This window comes from Humulus lupulus, chromosome 4, assembly GCF_963169125.1.
Source record: "Humulus lupulus chromosome 4, drHumLupu1.1, whole genome shotgun sequence".
Classification (NCBI taxonomy): domain Eukaryota; kingdom Viridiplantae; phylum Streptophyta; class Magnoliopsida; order Rosales; family Cannabaceae; genus Humulus; species Humulus lupulus.
This window is the reverse complement of record NC_084796.1, coordinates 41312764-41335186: the sequence shown is the minus strand read 5'-3', so window position 1 is coordinate 41335186 and position 22423 is coordinate 41312764.

Below are 22423 nucleotides of genomic sequence, written 5' to 3'. Positions count from 1 at the left end.
AATGCCTCAACCTGAGAGGCCTAATGAACTGCAAGCTGCCTTGTTGACTCTCACTAATACTACTCAATTTATGACTGAGAGCACATCCTCTATTCAAAACCTTGAGACACAAGTTGGGCAGTTGGCCAATATGCTCAATAACAGACCCCAGGGAAATTTGCCCAGTAATACTGAAGTCAACCCCAAGGAGCAAGTTTAGGCAATTACTCTGAGGAGTGGGAAGCAAACTGAGCAGCCTAGACCTCCACAGGCAGTGGTTCAGAATAAAGAGATGGGTGAACAGTCTGATTCAGAAAGGGTTACTGAAGACCATCAGCAGTCAGAACAGAGTCCGCCAGTTGTTATTGAGCAGCCAGTTCGAGTTCCATACCCTCAGAGGCTTAGAAATACTACACTTGATAAACATTTTTCTAAGTTTCTAGAGGTATTTAAAAAGCTGCACATAAACATTCCTTTTGCTGAGGCCTTGGAGCAGATTCCCATCTCTGTAAAATTCATGAAGGAGATTATGTCAAAGAAAAGAAGGATGGAGGACTATGAGACTGTAGCACTCACTGAAGAGTGCAGCGCGATTTTACAAAGGAAGTTACCCCAAAATCTGAGAGATCCAGGGAGTTTCACCATACCTTGCACCATTGGCAAGTTTGAATGCAAGCACACCTTATGTGATCTGGGGGCAAGTATCAATCTGATGCCCTTATCTGTGTTTAAAAGACTTGGTTTGGGGGAGGCAAAACCAACAACTGTCACTTTACAGCTCGCAGACCGATCGTTAACACATCCACGAGGTATTATTGAGGATGTTCTTGTGAAGGTGGATAAGTTCATATTTCCAGCTGACTTTATTGTTCTGGCATGGAGGAGGACACAGATGTCCCAATTATTCTCGGTAGGCCATTTCTAGCCACAGGCCAAGCTCTTATTGATGTTCACAAAGGAGAGCTTAAGCTTAGAGTTCAAGGAGATGAGGTGGTCTTTAATGTCTTCAAGTCTATGAAGTATCTGGTGGCTAGTGACAGTTGCTTTAGTGTTGATGTGATAGAAAAGGTAGTCTCCAAGAGAAGGATGAGCAGTGATGCCTTAGAGGCAGCATTATTGGGTGATGAGGGCGATGATGATGATGATTCTGAGATCAGAGAATGTGTAAACTGGATAAACTCTTTCTTACCATATTGGAAGAAGTTTCAAGAATTAGCAGATGCGATTGATAAACCGTTAACCTCAATTCAGCAGCCACCGCCGTTGGAATTAAAGGTCCTCCCGGATCACTTGAAATATGCTTATTTGGGAGAGAATGAAACTTTACCTGTCATTGTGTCAGCTGACCTGTCAAAGATAGAATTGGAGAAACTGTTGAGGGTTCTAAGGGAGCATAAATTGGCCATTGGGTGGACCTTGGCAGATATTAGAGGAATCAGCCCATCGACAGTGATGCATAAAATCTTATTGGAGGAGAATTGCAAGCCATCCATAGAGGCCCAGAGAAGACTCAATCCATCTATGAAGGAAGTAGTATTGGAGCAAATTCTTAAATGGTTGGATGTTGGGGTGATCTACCCAATTTCTGATAGCGCATGGGTGAGCCCTGTGCAAGTGGTACCTACGAAGGGTGGAATGACCGTGGTGAAAAATGAGAACAATGAACTCATTCCAACAAGGACTGTAACGGGCTGGCGGATTTGTATAGACTACCGCAAGCTCAATAAGGCAACAAGGAAGGATCATTTTCCTTTGCCTTTCCTTGATCAGATGCTTGACAGATTGGCAGGCCATAGCTACTACTGTTTCTTGGATGGGTATTCTGGGTATCATCAGATCGCTATTGCACCAGAGGATCAAGAGAAAACAACCTTCACATGTCCTTATGGCACATTTGCTTTCAGGAGAATGCCATTTGGACTATGCAATGCCCCTGCAGCATTTCAACGGTGCATGATGGCCATATTTTCAGACATGGTAGACCGGTGTATTGAGATATTCATGGATGATTTCTCTGTTTTTGGCTCATCATTCGACCTCTGTTTGGGTAACTTGGAGAACATGCTGTGTCGTTGTGAGAAGGCTAATCTGGTGTTGAATTGGGAGAAATGCCATTTTATGGTGAAAGAGGGAATTGTTCTTGGCCATAAAATTTCAAGAGAGGGAATTGAGGTAGATAGAGCAAAAATTTCTACCATTGAAAAGCTGCCTCCACCAGTTTCAGTCAAAGGTGTTAGAAGTTTTCTTGGTCACGCTGGGTTCTATCGAAGATTCATAAAAGATTTCTCTAAAGTGTCCAAGCCTCTCTCGAATCTGCTTATGAATGGAGTTGTCTTTGATTTCGATGATGAATGTTTGAGGGCTTTCAATTTCTTGAAAGAAAAGCTTATTTCTTCTCCAATTGTGATAGCTCCGAATTGGGAATTACCTTTTGAGTTGATGTTTGATGCTAGTGACTACGCAGTGGGGGCAGTTTTGGGACAGCGGATTGACAAGGTATTCAGGTCTATTTATTATGCTAGTTGGACTCTAAATGATGCTCAGCTAAATTATGCTACTACAGAAAAAGAGCTGCTAGCTATTGTGTTTGCTTGTGACAAATTTAGACCATATCTGATTGGTAACAAAGTGATTGTCTACACTGATCACTCTGCTATTAAATACTTGATGTCAAAGAAAGATGCCAAGCCCCGCATGATTAGATGGATTCTTTTGCTTCAATAATTTGACATGGAGATTCGTGACAAGAAGGGCAGCGAGAATGTGGTAGCTGATCATCTCTCTAGACTTGAGGTGGAGGAGTCTGAAAATAAGAAAGCGAAATCGATACACTGAACGTGGTCCCAATCAAGTTTCTATCGACCCCTAGTATCAGTGAGCCTAACGAAGAAGACGTATGCATGATCGACTCTCAACCTACCTAGATGACCCCAATAGTCGATTACCTCGAAACCATAATTCTCCCAACAGAACAGAACGAGGCTCAGAAAAATGATGTATCAGATCCCGAGATACACTATTGTGGAAGGAAGGTTGTATCAAAGAGGGTATTCTATGCCATTACTCCGATGTGTAACTCCACCTGAGGCAAAGAAAATTCTGGAAGAAATTCATGAAGGATTTTGTGGAGATCACACTGGGGGCATAGTCTATCCAAAAAGGTGATAAGACAAGGATATTTCTGGCCCACAGTTAACGCAGATGCGTTCGAATATGTCAAGAGATGTGATAAGTGCCAGCGATTTGCTTCAATTCCACGAGCTCCACCTACAGAGCTAACCATGCTAACCTCCCCATGGCCATTTGTGGTGTGGGGAATCGATCTTATAGGCTTGTTACCAACAGGCAAAGGTGGAGTGAGGTATGCTGTGGTCGCAGTCAATTATTTTACAAAATGGACCGAGGCCGAACCCCTGGCTACAATTACCTCAAGAAAATTTTTAGACTTTGTGGTAAAAAATATCATATGCCGATACGGAATGCCTAGAAAGATAGTGTCGGACAATGGTACCCAGTTCGACAGTGACTTGTTTACCCATTTCTGCGAAAAGAATGGGATAATAAAAAGCTTCTCCTCCTTCGCCCATCCCCAATCAAATGTTCAGTTAGAAGCAATCAACAAAACCCTTAAAAGCTCTATAAAGAAAAGGTTGGAGGAGGCTAAAGGAAGGTGGCCCGAGGAGTAACCCCAAGTTTTGTGGTCCTATCAAACCACAGCTCGAACTTCGACAGGACATACTCCCTTCTCCCTAGCATATGGATGCGAGGCCATGTTTCCGATTGAAGTTAAAATACCTACATGGAGCCATGCCTACAATCAGGCCTCGACCAATCCCAACTCGAAGAAAGTCTAGACCTTATTTAAGAAAGACGAGATGAAGCTCAACTGAGAAATGTCGTATATCAGCAACGAGCTACCCAATATTACAATAAAAAGGTTCGAGATAGAAAATTCAGATTGGGAGACTTGGTATTAAGACATGTATTTCTGGCTACAAGGGACCCGTCTGCTGGGGTACTCGGACCTAATTGGGAAGGACCTTACCAGATCGAGTCTATTATCCGACCCGGGGTTTATAAATTGGTGAGATTGAATAGAGAATTGGTACCGCGAGCTTGGAATGGTGAACACCTACGTCGTTACTATCAATAGTGTAGGATAATGTTTTATTGTAACCAAGCTTTTTTATTTTTCAGACTTTTTATTAATTAAGTGTTGAATTTTGCTCAAAAAATATTCTCCTTGTTCAATGTTGTCTTTTTTGCAAACTCTCTTAATTTAATAACCTATGGTCACACTCATAGGATATTAAGGGGGTATCAATGGTATACAATAATACCATAAGTTTGAAATTTTTTACATAGAATAAAAATGTCTGGATCATTAACCAGATTATCAAAATTATAAGTGTCTGGATATAACCAGATGCGCGGGCTAAGATGATTTGGAGATAACCAGATTATCAAAATTATAAGTGTCTGGATATAACCAGATGCGCGAGCTAAGATGATCTGGACATAATCAAATTATCAAAATTATAAGTGTCTGGATATAACCATATGCGCGAGCTAAGATGATCTGGACATAACCAGATTATAAAAATTATAAGTGTAATGACCCAAATTTACTAATAAGGCTTAATGGCCTTGATTAGTGTCCCAGGAGGGCATAACCGGATTATATGTGATTTAATGATTAAAAGCATGTTATATGGTTATTTGAATATCTGTGATGCATGACTATGTGTACTAGTATGCATGTAGGCCCTGACTAGGTTAGAAGGGCATAATCGTAATTTTGGCCCGTTGAGGGCTTAACTGTATATATTTGTGATAAATTTATGAGACCACATTATTATGTAGATATATTTGTATTCTGTGACTCGAGGCTATCCTAGTGAGCAGTTCAGCGAAAAAGTCACGGCAGAGATTTATACCCGGCTCGGGTCGAGCCTGAGGGTATTTCTGAGAATTTAGAGAATATATTAGAGTTTATTTTGATATTGAGGAATATAATTGGTGATTAGTTAGATGTCGGGAAGTAAGAGGAAAATATTAGAGACACTTGAGGAATTAGCGGGAATTGGGTGTAATGACCAAAATGCCCCTAGGTTGATTTAAAGGCTTAGGGATAAAGGGAGGAAAAATTGGTCATTTGGCTTATAAAGGATAAGTGTTATTAGGCTTTATACCTTAGTGGAATATGTAGAAATTCTTAGAATTCAGAAGGAAGGAAAGAAAAGGAAAGGAAAAAAGAAAGGGGAATTAGAAGTCTATATTTCTCTCTCTCGGTTGGAGGTTTCTTCCTCCATTCTTGAAGGAGTTTGGAGCTGAAACTCAGAGGGAGTCTGGGCAAGAGCTTGAGGCTAGGATCCTTGGTTTGGTTTGAAGAGTTAGCAAGGGTTGTTCATTATTTGAGGTAAGGGTCAAGGTAGCTTTTCAGTTTCTAGTTCTTAGTATTGTCATGGATTTTGAGCTGAGCTTTGATGGGGAATTCTAGGGAAATTGAGGCTGAAGCTTTGAGGAGTGGAAGCTAAGGAAGAGTGGAGGATAGCCTAAGGTTGAACTTCTCTATTTAAGGTAAGAAGCTCTGATCTTGGTTACTTGAATTATGTGGTTTCAGCTGTTGTTCTTATTGAGTTTCTGAGCTTTAGGTTCAGCTATGGTAATTTCCTTGATTTGGGGTGCATTTGATTGAATTTCTTGTGGTTGGGACTTATGGGATGAGTTGAGGATGTTGGGAGGCTTGTTTTGATGTTTGGTTGAGGTTTGAGAAGGTTTGGCTCAGGAAAGTTCGAAGGAGAAAAAGTTGTGATGGGCTGTGCTGTGAATAACGCTATAGCGTTAGTCATTGGGTGCTACAGCACTAGGTCCCAAAGTTCCAGAGCCTTTTGGCTCTGTTTGTAGCGCTATAGCGCTCTCCTTAGGGTGCTGTAGCGCTACCCTATTTCTAGAAAGGGGTTTTTGGGTTATTTTCAAGGGTTTTTGCCCAGGGGTTTGGGGTTTGATACCACCACCCTGTTTGGTGGAATAAGGGCTACCCGAGGGCTCGGGATTGGTCCCGAGGCTAGGTTTTGGACTTGAGGTTTGGTGATGATTTTGATCTATGGTTGTGACTAGGTGTACGCTAGGGCGCAGACGGGATCATGCTCGAGGATCAAATTGAACAAAGCTAGAGAATCTAAAGGTAAGAAAACTACTCCCGGTTATGTGTTTGTGATGGGACTAAGAGCTCCCTATATCTGTATGATGTCATAGATGGTATTATGCCATGGGACATGTGATAAACGACCTAAGGGTTTCGTAAATAATACTTGTGCACAGGGCGCAGCTCGGCCACTATTAGCTGAGGACAACTTAATATTCACTGAGCTCGGTTTAAGCAGGTCGGGGTCAGTGGGATAAATAGAGGGTGCGGCCTAAGGGTGTAAACCCTAGTTATCATATGTGAATTGATTACTGATATGAAATGATATACTTGGTATGCTGAATACTTGATTAACATGAATGTTTAGACTGTTGAGTACATGCTTATACGGTATGAGTTATCTGATTGTCTGTTGAATGATTATGCTCTGTTATTGTGTTTTCTTGTTGGGCCTTGGCTCATGGGTGCTATGTGGTGCAGGTGAAGGCAAGGGAAAGTTGGACCTGTCCTAAGAGGGACAGCTTCGGGGCTGAATGTACATAATCAGCTGATCGGCCGCCACGACCGAGGATTGGAACAGGACGAGAAAAGCCTATTTGTCTGTTTGCCTTAGAGTGGCTAGCAACTGTATTTAAATCTTAAATCTTTTGTAAACGGTCTTAAACTTATTACTTTTGGGATCCCATGTAAAAATAAAATGTTTATTTACAAGAAGTGAAGCTTTTGAGACCAAAATCTTTTAACCCTAGTTCAATTATAGTTTCGGTAACACGTTTCTAACTAAATGACTTGATTAGCAAGTCTTGCACCTTTATAAACACACAGTGTAATGGTCTTGGCTATCTAGGGCATTACAATAAGTGTCTTGATATAACCAGACATGCGAGCTAAGATGATCTGGACATAACTAGATTATCAAAATTACAAGTGTATGGATTACAAACTAGACACGAGCTAAATAAGTTTGGAACAACCCAGCTAAAACTAATCGATAGAAAGTTGGAATATAAATAAACCTATTTCGAGTTAAGTCGAGTTTGAGGCTAAAATATTTTACAAAAAAAGATAGTTTTGACCTCACAACCTTGGGGAGCTACTCGATGAAGAGGAAAAGTGACTAGAAAACAAGATATAACTAAACTACTAATCCTACATGCCATATAAGTACTTTTGGGTGCATGGTGAAAGTAAGGTTCGACCTTGACAAATAATGAGATCGGACATGGATACATCGAGTAAAATTTGCATGAATGCATTGAAACTCGAGCTTAAATCTAACAGATGTGTTTGTACGAATAAACAAACATAAAAGCAAACCTTTAATACAAGATGCTTGAAATATTTCGACCCAGAAATGTAAAGCAAAAATATTAAAGTAAAAGTTGAATGTAAAACTTAAGTGTATAAAGGTTTTCGAGCAAAGAAAATCATATACATAAGGATTAAAATTACTGTTTGAACAAGTATAAAATAGCCCTAAAGCGAGCTATAAATTGTCTTTGCCCCAAGGGCTTAAATAAAAAAAGAGGGTTACAAAAAACTTAATGGGACGCAGCCCATGATCTCACTTTTATGAAGCAGGTGCATCCTCCTTAGCATCATCAGGCTTCTCCGCCGCCTTTTCGGCCTCCTCCTTGGCGTCCTCCTCATCCAGCCGAGCCTGTCACCTCTCAAGGAACTCATCTTCAAGAGTGTCAAGAAATCTAGTATCAAGATCGGCATTGTTGGCCCAGATTCGGTACATGGCCATATCAACAACATGATCTTTCTTTCGCTTGAACTCCTCAAGAAGGCGAGCCTTCTCACCCTCGATTATATCAAAGGTGGCATTCTTCTCCTCCTCGAGCTTTGCATTAAGCTATTCAAGCTCCTTGATTCTGGAGTCCCACTCCTTGATCTCAGAATCTCTAGCCTCTAGCTTTGACTCGAGCTCAGACTTCGTGGCCTTAAGCTCGTCTGCGAGCTTTATCTGGAGGTTCTTCGCCTCCTGAGCATAGGACAAGATCGAGTGGACTTCGTTGTTCAACATGTAGTTAAGCTGCACAAACGCGGCAAGGGCCTATACACAAACAAAATGGGTTAAAAGACATACAGAATAAATCAGAACAGGCAACATGACAAAGTAAAAATAATTACCGAAGTGATGAGTTCATTACCCTTGTCATAAAGGGTGGTGTTATCTCGGCAAGACGTGAGTAATTGCCATTGAGTGGCGCCAAGATTGAAGAAACTTTGGCCATTTCGGGACAGTACATCCGAGCCCAAACTGGCTCCGTGAGTCCCCACGGCGCTATCAATCACATACTTAGAGGCATGGGTCGAAATCGACAACAAGCTTTCCCGACTCGGAACCAGCCTCTTTGGATTCTGAGTGGTCTGTTGAGAAGTTTGAATGGAGGGAGGAGACGGGGGGAGCAAGATCTCATTGAAGACTTTGACCTCGAAGTTTGGATCAGTAGCCTGGCTCGGGCCATGTGTGTCTGAGGCAGGAGGTGTCACCTCGGATTTTTTTAGAATCTTGGAGGGGCACCCTGACCTCTGTGAGGCCCTCGGGCGCTTGCTCCGGAGTGGTGGTTGAGCACATTGTCTAAATCAGAATCCATGTTACCTGCACATACACAATTTACACATTAGTGATCGAGCTTAAACAACCAAAAAAAAAAAAAACAAGGCTAAAGTCAAAAGAAGCCTAACTGGTACTTTCCCCCGAGCTTGTGCTCGGCGAAAAAGTAATCCCCCTATCTTCAGAGGATGTTGGGGGAGTCCCTTCCATATATGTGGGGGATAGCCTCGAAATGTCTCTATATTCATTGGTCCCATATTGAAGTGCGACCCTATCCCAAACTTCGTTTAAATTATACATAGTTTGGAATTTTCCTAACCAACTATCGAACCTATGTACCCTCTCATCTACCTAAGACCAAACATGAAAGTTGTTGACCCTCAAATTAGCCAACGACACGGAGTCAAATATACGATAGGAAAATAGTATGATGCTTGAGAATACAATCTAATGGAAAGTAAAGGACACCAAGAATTATAGTGGTTCGACCCCAAAGATTGGTAATGACCTACGTCCACTTGATACTATTATTAATGTTAAACTTCAAAGGCGTGATCAAAGAACTAGGGTTCTTGAGTTTCACAAACCATAGAAGGAGAAATAATACAGATGATGAATAATAGCAATACTATTCTCTTCTTCTCAGATCAGAAAAAAGGATTCGAATAAAGATCCCCCCTTAAGCTATTTCTTGTATATTTATAGGCTCAAGGAGGGTTACCTAAGTCAATTAATCATATCTTTCCTTAATAAACGGATATTCAGGTTATAATGAAGAGATATTCTCGGCAATCATTACAACTATACAAATTTATACATAAATAAACGGAGCATACGACCAGGCTGGTTGTATATAAAACTTGAACTCCGCATATGAAAGTATCCCTGGTCGATAGGCAAGCAGCATCTCTGCCACGTGTTAAAAATTCTTGCCACATCATCCATAGCTATTTTTTGGATAAACATTTGCCCCCCAAGTTTATTTATTGCGACCAGCAATAAGTAAACTTAGGAAACTAACCTTTCGTATGCCCCACGAAATCAGTCAGAGTCACTCGTGCTTCCTCGAAAAAGGTGACCTAATCACGTCCAATCATGCCTTTTTTGTTTCCAAGTAACCCTTCTGACGGCTATTACACTCCCCCATGCCTTGAAAAAGGTAACTCATGATTACCCCTTTTTATCATATTTTAGCCATTATAAATAATCCCCAAATTTACCTTTTCACTTTTTACTTGCCCTTTTCTCACCAAGAACCCTCAAGAACTTAACCCAGAGCTCAGAAACTTTAAAGATCATCCATCACTTGTTCTAAAGATCCTCTGTTCGCACGCCCAAAGTTGCTTCATTTCAGAACCTCCAATCTTCATTTAGGTAAATTTCTTCAACTTTCATGCTCTTTGACATGCCACGCATACTGTTACATGCCTATTTTGAGTTCTGAAATTTTTCGTGTTCTTGGGTAGAAACGCATGAGGATTGTGTGTATACCGATTGATGCTTGATAGGGTAGCGTAGTTTTTCTCTGTTGGAGTTAGGAGCCAGATTGATAGTCAAGATCGTAAGTTTAGGGCGTAAAATTGAAGTAAAAATTCGATTTTTAGGCTAGTTGAAAAACTGGGTTTTTCCCGCCCCTTCGGAGTCGAAAAAGCTTTTTTTTCCAAAAAATTTTTTATTTCTACTTTTCAATCTGTTTTTCAAAGTGCTCGCATAGAACATAATGTTTCTGTTAGAATGATGTTGGTCGTAGACGTGGGCAACGTTATTCCAACTTTCAACATAAGCTCTCAGGTTGTGCGTCTTATCTCCTCCTTTCTCTATTCGCAGCTTACATGCAAGATCCGTGGAGAGGAAAAAGACCTATCGACGATGATTTATTGGCTCAAGAGCTTGAGGACGAGGAGCAACCATCGTCACTTATACCTGACATTCCATTTTCTCGTGTTACTTCAAACACTCCACCTGTCCTTACTCAAAATATGGCTCGTGCTAAAACCAAAGCCCAGAAAAAGAAAACCCCCCAATCCTTCACATCAGCCTGCTCCTCGGGCTGAAACTCCCTCGACCAGTGGTCGAGCTGAAAATATTCCTGACCCTAATATCCAAACACATTGTAACGACCCAAATTTGATAATAGGGCTTAGGGCCTTGATTAGCGTGCCTGGAGGGCAATAAATGATTTAATATGTTAATATGTGAATTTATGTGAGTATGTGATAGAGATGCATGTTTAGTTGAGTTAAATGTGCATGTGGGCCCCGTTTGGATATTAGGGGTATGTTTGTGATTTTAGCCCATTGAGGGCGTAAATGTGATAAATATGATATGCATGTGATATATTTATGTGTAGCACGATCCGAGACAGTCCTGGGGAACGGTTAGCCAAAAAGTCATAACGGGGTTGAGAATCCGACTCAGGGCGAGTTGAGGGGTATTTTTGGAATTGGATGTATTATGGGGTTGTCGGGTTATGGAAATAAATATTTGGAGATATATTTTAGGATAGAATGTCTAGGAGGGAAAATTGGGGAAATTTACCATTTTTCCCTCGGGGACGTTTTGTTACCTCGAGCCTTGAGGTAACCTTAAAGTTTAAGTTAAATAAAACAAAGTCTAGGAAGCTTTTGGAGACTTAGAAACTGACATTTATTTTCCCTTCTCACTTGAAGATAGCTTCTCTCTCTCTCATCTTTACTCTCTAAGATAAACTCAAGGAAATAAGCAAGGGAAGGAAATCAGTCAAGAACTAGAATTGGGCAGAGCTTAGGAGACTCTAATCAGAAAACCAGGGCTTGGAGCTTGAGGAATTGAAGTTGGAACTTAGGGGATCAACTCTGAATCATAACTCAGCAAGGGTAAGCTTTAACTTTGAGAATTATGATTGATTTCTACTGTTTTCTTAGGTAATGCATGTGAGTAGGATTTGATCTGTTCTAGGGTGTTTAGCTAAGTTTTTGGAGCAGGTTTTTGATAGGTTTTGATGTTAAAACTGGGCTAGAACCTTTGTGATGATAATCTGGAATTGCTAGTTTGGTTTTGGGTGAATTGGTTTAAGGAAAATGCAGGAAAAGATGGAGATTTATGGGTTTGGAGGTGAGGGCTGCGACCCTAGGAGGGGCATGCCGCGGCCCGTGTGCGTGCGTGGCCATGGTGTTTGATGCGCACCGCGGATCTTAGTGCCAGTTTGTGTTTTAAAGTGTGTTTAGGCTTGGGAAGTCAAAGGTTTAGGCTCGGGATGGATTTTATCACCCGAATTGATAGAATTCAAGGTTCCGGAGATTAGAGTTATGGCTCAAAGTTATTTAATGGATTAGAACTTGATGGATGAATATTGTTAATGTGTTGTGACTAGGGTTTCAGCGAGGCTCAAGTTAGGGGGCTGTGCTCGGGATATCGGTGCTCAGGAAGCTTGGGACGCAGGTAAGAAAACCCCTGTGCCCATAGAGCTTGTATGCAGGGCTGAGCCCCAATATGTTTGAATTGTAGGGCGTAGCCCTTTGATTGAATTTGTTAGTGTTCAGTATATGTTTATTATGCTATGAATGCAATTATGTGAATGTTCGGCAAGAGCCGGGAATGGCGCAGGCCGAGGTCGGCAGGGGCCGGGAACGGCGTTGGGCACGTTGAGTGCGAGGCTGAGTACGGCAAGGGAGCAGCGTTGAGCACGTGGAGTGCGAGTTGCTAGGGCAAGACCCTAAAGGATACCTGGGATATCCTCACGGTGTGGACCGCGAACGCAGGGCCTGGTAAAGCGCCTAGGACGGCTTGGCCGTATGTGTTTAGCCTATTGGTGGCCTGTTTATATGCTATGTGTTTGTTTTTCATATGTTATCTGGTTGTGGGTTTTCTTGCTGGGCTTAGGCTCATGGATGCTCTGTGGTGCAGGTAAGGGCAAGGAGAAAGCCAACCAACCATGAGTATAGCAAGCATGAAGTGGCGTGTACATGTTTGGCCTGCCTGGCTGCCACAGCCAGTGGATTTTGGGAGATGATTGTAATAAAACCTATATTTTGTCGTCTAGCCGACTTGGTTGTACTTATATGTTGTAAATATTTCTAAATAGTATTTTGGGATCCCAAATGTTTAACTTTTATGATTTTCAATGAGATAGAGTTATTTCCAAAGTTTCTACTCTGTTTATGATTTAATTACACTTTTGATTTAAAAGCCTCGATTAGCGAGTGATTGCACGTTTTTAAACTCACTTACTAATGGCTCTAAGGTAGTAGGGCGTTACACAGACGCTCAGCCCCGACATTCCATTCAGCCAGATGTTGAGTCGTATTTAGTACCTGAGAGCCGAGTAACGATCAGGATGATTGCCAACTACATCAGGAAGTATGGTCTCACGGGGGTGACCTTAGTCCGACCCAACCAAGATCAATGGGCGAACATGCCCGGAGGCGCCTTCAGCGCCTGGTCAAGGTTCCACATCGAGGCAGGGGCTACCTTGCCTCTTCATTCATTTTTCCAAGGGGTGGCCAACTATTTTGGAGTTGCACCTTTTCAAATAACTCTAAATGGATATAGAATGCTTGCAGCACTCTATATCATGTACAACCACAAAAAATGGCCCGTGCCAACTCCTCATGAGGTTAACTACTTGTTTGACCTCAAGTCTAACCCCAACCAAGAAGGCACAGGGGTTTTTCATCAGGAAACTGGGCACACCTTCCTCACTGACACCACCCATATATTGAATGTGGGGAGGTACTACCAGGAGTACATCCTCACGACTGACATGGTTGCGCACAATCTGACCTTCATGCAAGGAGGTAAAATGTTCATACCACTGGCTGTTGATATTTATTAAGTGTTCTCCTCCACATTCTCTTAAACTTTTAATGCCTTCCAGGCCCATGGCTATGACCAGACCCAACTCCAGACATGGAGTTGAGATCAACCCTCTTGGCCAGCATGACTGACGTAGAAAAAAGCGTCAAACATCTAGTCACAGAGGCTAACCTAAGGCTGGTCGGCCTTTTGGCCCCTCATCAGGGCATGAGGGAGTCAACAGCAGGGAGTGCCACAGTTGAGGAGGAACCCGAGCAGCAACCACCAGCGTCACCTCCACGAAGGAGACAAACCGTGGTCACGATCAAGGATCCTGTTGGCACTCCTTCAGCAGAGAGGCCCTCTGCCCCCTTGGGGAAGGGGAAAAAGAAGGCCACCGAGCTTGTCGAACACTTGGATGAGTCTTCAGGTGAGAATGGTACAGTTATTTCTCTTTTAGATAGCTTGCCAATTCCCTGTCACCTATTCGACGGGGACGACAATTTTAAATATGCTCCAAATTTAGGTCCAGACTTCTTCATGTCAGAGAGTGAGTATAAGACTAGTAGAGTCTATAGTATAGCGACCAGTAATAATAGCTCGAGTATTTCACTTACAATTTTTTCTGTTTCTTTTCTTAACATGACATATTTAATTGTTTAGACTGTCTCGCTGCTCGAATGTTTGCTTCCGTTTCAGATATGGACTCCGAGAACGTGTTCAACATTTACAGCGCCCCTGAGGCTCCTGCGGCTCCCCCGAGCAAAAAGAAAACAAGCAAGAGGCATCCTAGGGAAAGCAGCAAAGCACCTCAGGCTAAGAATCCTTGCAATGCAGGCCTCCCGGAGGACGGGCCCTCAGCCAATGCAACTCCACCTTCTCCTCACAAGCAGCAGACTCCCCCTGCTCTAGCCGGGTCGACTCCATCTCCAGCGGCCCCAACTGACCAGACTCAGCAGGCCGGTCCTGCTTCGACTGAGGGCGACATAACTAGTCACGCCTTCAGATTGGTCAAGGACAGGGTCGCGAAAATTGTAAAGCACAACCGCTGCCGAGAGGTGATGGCCGCGACAGAGGCGATGGACGTCGACCTGATCTTAAACCGCGCCTTGAACGAGTTTACCAGTGTAAGTCATCATAATTAAATGTGGAGACAACCCATCTATATTCTACAATTAGTATAACCTTTTCTTTGACCACAGGCAATGCTGACCCTTACTGTCGGCCGTCTCCGCTCGGGTGCTGTTACCGCGCAGGCCAAATCTTTGGAGCAACGGCACGATGATGAACTCAAAGATGCCACAACGAAATATGTCAAACAGCTTGAAGCGGTGCTTTAGGAGAAGAATAAACTGGCCTAGGAGTTGAGGGAGAAGCAAAAGTCTTTGGACAAAGCCATCGAGCAGAGGGACCAGTTCAAGGAGTCTAACCGCGTCAATTACCGCGCGGCTAAACAGCTCGAGGAGGACTTGGCTGCGAGTAGAAAAGAGAATACAACCTTGGAGGGCCAGATTGAGGAGCTTGAGAAAGACAATGCCAGCAATTTGGAAAGGTACAAGAGTGCCACTCTCCAATGCTTCTACGATTTTTGGAAGCACAACCAGGGTGTCAACTTCAATTACCTTCCTGAGAATACAGGAAACGCCGAGCTCGTTCGCTGTGCTGCTCGACTAGCAGAGGAAGAAAGATCGAGGATTCCTGCTTCCCCTGAGATCTTGCTGGCCACTGGGATGGACGGGACAGACAATGAGGCTGTAAACATCGTCGATCAGAGCCCTCCTCAAGATCCTCCAGATCCTCAAGATCCTTTAACTCCTTAGTCTTTTTCTGTTTTTATTTTTATCTTTTTAACTGCACGACCTACAGGTCATGACGTAAAGACAATATATTTTTTATTACTGCATGGGCAGCCTTTACTTTTATTTGAACAATTACATCCGAGCAGCAACTGCTCGTGGTGTAAAAGGATAAATTTTTATATTATAATATATTTTCATCTTATTATAACATCTGTTCACATGACCGAACTTAGCATAGCACTTTGGTTTGATTTAACAAAATAACAAAATTTTGAAAAATACTCTAAGTACCCTAGCATGCTTTCACTTATTTTGCTCATGTCTTTACATACCTTTTAACGATATGCTTTGCTTACTTGTACCTTATATGCCCCCCAAGTGATCGAGGAGCTTTAGGTTCTTGGTCACTTGCCTTGACCAGAACCTGTTCGAACATTACTGCTCGTAGCAATGTGATTAGAATTATAATACAGCAAAACAACACACGTAATGAGCAAATACTTGTAATAAATACAATAATTGGCAAGAAATGACTGGCTATGCACAATCCCTTTTATTTCTCGTAATAAATAGACTAAACATGTCTGTACGAGTGATCAATAAGATCTTACACTTATAAGCGATTAGTCACATAAAATGACCAACCCTTTTTCAAAACTTGTAAAAAGTAAAATTAATACAAGCCAATTCTTTAAGAAGAATTGTTCATTGGTAATACTTGCGCAGGTGTTCTCCATTCCAATAGCGAGGAACGAGATCTCCGTTTAAGTGTGCAAGTTTATAAGTGCCTGGGTGAAGGACCTCATCGATCTGGTATGGCCATTCCCAATTAGGTCCGAGTACTCCAGTAGCTTGGTCGCAGGTGTTTAGAAAAACTCTTTGGAGTACAAGATCTCCAACATTGAATTTTCTTTCTCGCACTATAGAGTTGAAATACCAGGCGACCTTCTGCTGGTACGCAGCTACTCGGAGTTGGGCTTGTTCACGCTTCTCATCGATTGAGTCCAGGGATTCCATCAATAGCTGGCTATTATAGTCTTGGTCGTATGTTAATCTACGATGCGAGGGCAGATCCAACTCGACAGGCAACATAGCTTCATACCCGTATGCCAAGGAAAACGGGGTATGACCTGTTGCTGTTCGGTGGGAAGTTCTGTACGACCAGAGCACTTTAGGCAATTGTTCCGGCCACGCTCCCTTAGCTTCTTCAAGTCTTTTCTTCAGGGTATCCTTTAAGGTTTTGTTAACTACTTCGACCTGCCCATTCGCTTAGGGATGAGCGACTGAAGAAAATATTTTGATAATACCATGCCGTTTGCAGAAGTCCGTGAATAGATCACTGTCAAATTGGGTGCTGTTATCCGAGACGATTTTTCTTGGCAATCCATATCGACAAACGATGTTCTTGACTATGAAGTCAAGCACTTTCTTGATCTTTATGGTTGCGAGTGGCTCAGCCTCGACCCATTTGGTGAAGTAATTGAAGACAACCACTACATACTTTACACCACCTTTTCCTGTAGGCAAAGATCTGATTAGATCTATTCCCCAAACTGTGAGGGGCCATGGACTCTACTTTTGCTTTAACTCGTTGGGGGCTGCTCGTGGGATTTTGGAAAATCTCTGACACTTGTCACACCTCCGCACGAACTCCATTGAGTCTTCATTCATGGTTGGCAAGAAATATCCTTGCCTTAGGATCTTTTTTGACAGACTTTGCCCCCCAGCGTGGTCTTTGCAAAAACCTTTGTGCACCTCTTTCATCAACTCTTCGGCTTTCTCCTTTGTAATACATCTAAGGAGTGGCAGTGAGTATCCCCTTCGGTACAAGATTCCATCGACCAGGATATACCTAGCAGCTTGCCGTTTAAGGGTCCTGGCTTTGTTTCTGTCTGTTGGTAGCACGTCGCTTGACATATACTCTACATATGGAGCCATCCACGTATCTGTCATCTGGATTACCAGAGTGCTTTCTGCTGCTTGGATGCTTCGTACTGATAGTCGTTCGACTGGCACTATGTTCAGAGTATCAACATCCTTCGCACATGCCAATTTTTCCAAAGCGTCCGCGTTGGAATTCTGATCACGAGGTACCTGCTGGAGACTATATTTGTCGAACTGGGCTAACAGATCCTTTGTTTTGTTCAAATAGGCAACCATCTTCAAACCTCGCACCTGGTACTCTCCCAGGACTTGATTCACCACCAGCTGAGAATCACTATAGATGTCAAGCACTCTTATGTTCATATGCTTGGCTAACCGCAATCTAGCGAGTAGTGCTTCATATTCGACGTCATTGTTAGAAGCAGTGAAGTCAAATCTGATTGCACAGTGAAATCGATTCCCTTCCGGCGTTATCAATATCACTCCTGCTCCTGCGTGGGATTCATTGGATGAATCGTCTGTGAACAATTTCCACGTGGGAGCTTGGATTTGACATTCAGGCTCGGTGGGTTCTTCAGTCTGCTCGCCACTCGTAAGCTCTGTGAATTCCGCGACGAAGTCAGCTAAGGCTTGTCCTTTTATCGTTGCTCGTGGCAAGTAAGATATGTCGAACTGCCCGAGTTCGACTGCCCACTTTAGTAATTTACCTGCAGCCTCTGGCTTTTGCAGGACTTGTCGAAGAGGCTGGTCAATCAAGACTGTAATTGGATGAGCTTGGAAATAAGGTCGTTGCTTCCTAGAGGCCAACAATAGGCAATAGGTTAGTTTCAAGATGGGTGGGTACCGCTGTTCTGCTCCAATTAGCCTTTTGCTCACGTAGTAGACAACCTTTTGCACGCCTTCTTCTTCTCTTACTAAAACAACACTAGCAGCATATTCCGTGATTGCCAGGTAGATGAACAGAGTTTCTCTATCGACTGGCTTTGACAAGATGGGTGGTTGCGCCATATGTGTTTTTAGTGCTTAAAAGTCCTGTTCGCACTCATTTGTCCATTCAAATTTCTTATTGCTTCTTAGTAGATTGAAAAACGGAACACACTTGTCTGTCGATTTTGAAATGAATCTACTGAGACCAGCAATCCTCCCGGTCAGGCTCTGAACATCTTTAATCTTTACTGGCGATTTCATCTTGATCAGGGCTTTTATTTTCTAAGGATTGGCTTCAATTCCTCTTGAGTTAACTATGAATCCCAAGAACTTCCCTGATCCTACTCTGAAGGAGCATTTAAGGGGATTTAACTTTATCTAATATTTATTCAAGACGTTGAAGCATTCCTGCAAATCCCTTATATGCCCTTCTTCTTTCTCTGACTTGACCAGCATGTCATCGACATAAACCTCCATGTTTGTGTCGATCAGCTCCTTGAACGTGGTTGACGAGTCTCTGGTAAGTCGCAGCAGCGTTTTTCAAACCGAAAGGCATCACCTTGTAACAGTACAACCCTGTATCAGTCTGAAAGCTAGTGTGATCCTCATCAAAGGGATGCATACTGATTTGATTATACCCAGAGTAGGCATCCATGAATGAGAGGATCTCATGCCCTGCAGTGGCATCAACCAGTTGGTCGATCCTCGGGAGTGGGAAACAATCTTTGGGGCAGGCTTTATTTAGGTCTGTAAAATCCACGCACGTACGCCACTTGCCATTCGGCTTGGGCACTAGTACGGGATTAGAGACCCACGATGGATAAAACGCCACCCTAATGAACCCATTCTCCTTCAGCTTCTCGACTTCCTCTTTCAAGGCCTTTGATCTATCTTTGTCGAGCAGCCTTCTTTTTTATTGCACTAGTGGAAAGCTTTTGTCGATGTTTAGGACATGGCTGATGACTGCAGGATCTATCCCGACCATGTCTTTGTGCAACCAGGCAAAGACCTCCTGGTTCCTCCTTAAGAACTCCACCAGTGCTTATTTTATTATTGTCTCTAAGTTTTTACCGACTTTCATAACTCTGGTCAGATTTTCCTCATTGAGTTGGACCTCTTCAAGGTCCTCGATCTGTAACGACCCAAATTCACTAATAAGGTTTAAGAGCCTTGATTAGTGTGCCAGGAGGGCATTACTGGAACAACTGTGATTTAATGAGTTATTATATGTTTAATGATGCTTATATGATAATTGCTTATATTATGTGGTAATATGATATGTGATATATGCGAGAACCACATTATGATGTGGATAAATCTGCAGCCGGCGACTCGAGGCGATCCTAGGGCTAGATAGCAGGAAAAGTCACAACGGGGCATTATAATTGACTTTGGACAAGTCAGGGGTATTTTAGGTATCGTGTAGTGGTTTAGACTATCGGGTGATGAAAATAAATAATTGGAGATATATTTGAGGTTAGGATGTCTAGGCGGGATTATTGGGGGATTTTACCGTTTTGGCCTCGGGGACGCTTCCGGCACCCCGAGCTTTGGGATTAGTTTAATAAACTAAGGGTATACTTGGAAGACTTAGGAAGATACTAGACAGAAAATTATAAACCGACCCTAACTCTCTTTCTCTCTCTCTTTTCTCTTGGCAAAGGAAGAACTACTGAACTTGAGAGGGAATTGCTGGAATTAAGCTAGAATTTGGGGAAAAAGTCTAGAGGATTAGCTCAGGAATTGATCAAGGCCTGAGCTAGTGCTAAGGTAAGCTTTGAACTTTCATTTTTGGGGTTAGGAACTTAAAGGAATGGCTGAGTTTTAAATGGTTATGGTTTTGACATTCAAGGTGGAAATTGAGGCTTGGAACTTTGAAGATAGGTCAGGGGACTCTTGGAGAAACGGTTCTACAGCTGAGGTAAGGTTTAATTCAAAGTTTGATGGTTGAATTTGAGAGTTTTCATGGCTGGTTTTGAGTTCTGTGGGTTTGAAATTTCAGAAATTAGAATTGGGATTTTAGTGAGTCTTAGGCTGGATTTCTGGTTGGATTATGTTGTTTTAATCATTCTAATGTTGTTAATATTAATTGGTTTTGAGTTAGGGGCTTTGGGGTGGCTTAAGGTGAGGTTTAGGGATTGAAAATGGTGTTCTTTTCTGGGATCGAAGGGTCGAGTCGCGGCCCTTCAAAATGGTTGCATGCTGAAGAAGAAGGGCGGGCCGCGGCATGGCCCAAGCAATGCCGCGGCCCTTACCTGTTTTTGAGCCCTTGGAGGTTCTATTTGGGGGCCATGCCGCGGCATGGGTGGCCTATGCCGCGACGCTTAATGGATTTTGGGATTTTAGGCTTGGAAATTTAACCTAAGGTGCTCGGGGTTGAGTCTTTTATTATATTTGGTGAAGTTCAATGTACCGAGTACTAGAACTTGGCTTAGAAACTCATTTAAGGTTGTAATGGTGTCTTTCCTTATGGTTGTGACTAGGTGTCTAGCTAGGACTCGAGGATCGGATCGCGCTCAAGGAGTGTCGCCCATAGCTAATTCATCTCAAAGCTAAAGGTAAGAAAACTGCACCCGGTTGTATGTTTGTGATGGGACTAAGTGCTCCCGAGAATTGTATCGTGTCAATGATGGTATTACGCCATGGGACATGTAAAAGCGGCCTAAGAGTGCCGTACATAATATTAGCGCACAGGGCGCAGATTGGCCACTGGTAGCCAAAGACAACGGGATAACAGAGGGGGCAGCCTGAGGGCGCCAGCCCTAGTTATCATTTGTAAACTGTAAATGACGTGAGTTGATATGCTTATTATTTGAAATACCTGATTATACCGATTGATGAAATGATTGAGATTATGTAATGTGATGTGAGATATTGACTTGTTGCTAATTGCTTATGCTTTGTTGTTGTTGTGTTTTCTTGCTGGGTCTTGGCTCACGGGTGCTACGTGGTGCAGGTAAAGGCAAGGGCAAGCTGGACCAAGCCTGAGGTGGAGAGCTCCGAGGTGAAATGTACATAGCCAGCTGTTCGATTGCCATGGTCGAGGAGTGAGTCAGGACAGGGATTACCTAACTGCTCGTTTTGCCTTAGTATGGCTGGTTTATTTATTTGAACCTTGTAACTTTTGTAAACGGCCTTTAAACTAATATTTTTGGGATCCCGTGTTAGTGAAGAATGTTTCTTAATGAAAATGTAGCTTTTGAGACCAAAATATCTTAAACCCTAGTTCCTTTATAGTTTCGTAGACACGTTTTCAACTAATAGACTTGACTAGCAAGTCTGGTACTTTACAAACACACAGTGTAACGGTCTTGGCTATCCAGGGCATTACACGATGGGTCCCACTTCTTCTTCAAAATCCCCAAAGCGAGGATCTAAGCCCCTATCCTCACTTTGGGCAATGCCCTATTTGGTGAGATTATCACCTGAATGGGCCTGAACATCAGTTGCCATTTGCAACTCCTTTCCGGTGGCATCTCTTGATACAAATTTCTTCGCCTTGGTGATCGAGGCATTGTAGCACTCCCTCGCTTCCCTCTGGTTTCCCAACACGCATCCTACCCCTGCGTCCATTGGGAATTTCATAGCGAGGTGCCATATAGAGTGACGACTCGTAGGTCGACCAAAATTGGTGTCCCTATCACAATGTTGTACGCCGAAGGACAATCAACTACTATAAAAGTAGTGAGTAATGTCCTGTTAGCAGGTGCAGTGCCTGCTGTGACTGGGAGTCTAATCGACCCTGTTGGGGCGAGCCATTCTCCGGAAAAACCATAAATGGTTTGGTTGCATGGCTTCAGGGCTTTTACAGACAACTTCATCCTTTCCAGCAAAGACTTGTATAGGATGTTGACCGAACTTCCTGTATTGATCAACACCCTTTTCACCATCATGTTTGTGATCTGTACGTCCACGACCAGTGGATCGGAGTGTGGGAATCGCACGCGCTGGGTGTCGTCGTCAGAGAAGGCGATCAGTTCCTCCTCTGTTTGAGCCTTTTTGGTGCTCGATCCTCAACACTAATCATCTTGATGTCCTGGTCGTGGCGCAGGGTTCAAGCATATAGTTCCCTCGCTTTCCCACTATCTCCTGCAAGATGTGGGCCTCCGCAGATGGTGAGTAGGGTACTTGCCACATGAGCTGGCTGTAAAGGTGGCGAGCATTGGTGTGCAGGCGCTGACTCGTCGCCACCTTGAGCCTCTCGTTGAGAACCTCCTATGGCTCGTACATATCTTCTTAAATGTCCCTGTCTTCTCAGGAACTCAATTTCGTTCTTCAGCTGGTCACACTCGTTAGTGTCGTTCCCGTAATCGTTGTGAAAACAACAAAATTTTGTTGCATCTATCTTGG